The following is a 1,990-nucleotide window of genomic DNA, read 5'->3' on the forward strand; positions in this document are numbered from 1 at the left end:
TTCTCGCTCCTTCATTCTCCTGTCATACCCCTGCTCGTATATATTGCACACAGGACTGCAGCATGTGGGGGCAAAACGAACCTTCAGGCAATCCGTGGCCTGATTTGCTCGCTCACTATCGCACCAATAACGCTCACAACGGGGGGGGGGGGCTCAGTTGGAGGAAAAATGAAGCCCTTCTTTTTGCTCAATTTTCTCATTTCTGCACCAACCCCTTTCCTCTTGTCGCAATGCATGCCATCCCTATGGTGCTGTTCCTCTTGTCACAGTCCATGCCGTCCCTATGGCACTGTTGTCTGATGTAGCTGATGGCTGTATGCCCCTCATCAAAGCAAGCCCCAGTCCCTTTTGAGATTTCACAGGTAGCAACAGGAAAGCAAAGGATGTTTCCCTCCTCTTGGAAGTAGTAGCAATGCACCATCCTGCATACTTGCCATGCACAGGCACATGAGGAGGTCTCACCCATGGGTGCCTGCTAGCTCCAGGATCCCATCAAAGCAGCTCCGTTTACAGGCAGAGCTTCAAGCACTGACACTGCAAGCAAAAACTCTTTCCTACCCCGCCGTGTAAATGCTGATAATGTCATTGTCTCTTTCCTTGCAGTATATTATCCAGGCACGAGATGTCCTGCAGTGTTTGTATACACCGTTTTAGCCCATGGTAAATGGCGGAGAAAAAGCAGGAGCTCAAGCTGTGTAGAAACCGATTGGCTTGTGTCTGTATAGTGTAACTGGTTTCTTTTCCACACACACTTCCCGCTGAAAGACTGCCGTGACAGGGTGTTAGAGGAAAACTTCTGGGAACCTGGTTGTCCCTGGCTGCAAAGGAAAAGCCCCAACGTTTCCATGACAGCCTTTAGAAAAATGGATTTTTTTCCCCATGGGAAAGATTTTTTTCAACAAAACTTTCTACGGAAAATGTTGACGTTGGGGCCAATAAATAAATAATAAATCAATAAATCAATAAATAAAAGATTTCAGCTGAAAACAGGAATCATGTCATTAAAAAGTGCTGCTGCGGTGCCTTAGCAAGGAGCCTGGGATGGGACGGGAATTCAGGAGTCACTGAGTCCAGCTCCCCTTCCCACCAGGTCCCCAACTCACTGGTCAGACAACATATCCCATGATGCACCACCATTGCTCTTCTTGATGATGGGATGCAATGCTTCACAGCAATCCCAAGCCATGGTGTGCAATTGGAGGTGCAGGAGACACGAGGAGCATAGCCCATAGCGGAGAGCACGTGTGAAATACTTGAATGTGTTGTTGCTGAACCTGATCATGGCAACCGCTTCCTAGCTTACTTTATCTTCATAATATAGTTTGTGCTGGCCACCATGGCAGTATTTTTTCCACACCGGTGGCTTGAGTCCTCTTTCTCCTAACTAGCTTGGGCAAATCCAGCAGTATGCATGAGTGGCGTTCCAGCTATGGCTCCCATGAGCTCCCTGCCCCATAGCGGCAATCATTGAAAATGAGGGTTGCAGGGACCTCAGGAGGTCACGACTAGTCCGACCCCCTGCTCCAAGCAGGACCAGCCCCAACTCCATCATCCCAGCCGAGGCTTTGTCAAGCCCGGCCTTGTTCAGAACTGCACTGTTTCAGTCTTCTGCTGAATTTGTCAGGTTTTAGCCAAAACCTGAAATGTTCTCATTTTTCAGTTGGGGTGACAAAAATGATACTTCCTGCAAACAGCAGTCTTTTTCGTTTTTTTTTTTTCTAGAGAAGTCATGGTGTAATTCAATTTAGTTGAAACCCCAAATTTCTCACCTTGCAACAGTTTGGATGGAACCGTTTCTACCTGCTCTGATTTCTACCGCCCCGGCCCCACTAAAGGCCTGGAGCGAGGGGAGCAACTCTTTAGCAAAGTCCTGGCTGAGACGTCCAAACTCCAGACACGCAACGCACTCAAAGCCCGGTCCTGGGAGCCGCATCGTGGCTAGTTCCCTCCGATTTGCCCCCAGCTCCTTGGCCGCTCTCCGCCGCGCCCT

This window comes from Gavialis gangeticus, unplaced genomic scaffold (assembly GCF_001723915.1).
Source record: "Gavialis gangeticus isolate Ggan-Ray unplaced genomic scaffold, GavGan_comp1, whole genome shotgun sequence".
NCBI lineage: Eukaryota > Metazoa > Chordata > Crocodylia > Gavialidae > Gavialis > Gavialis gangeticus.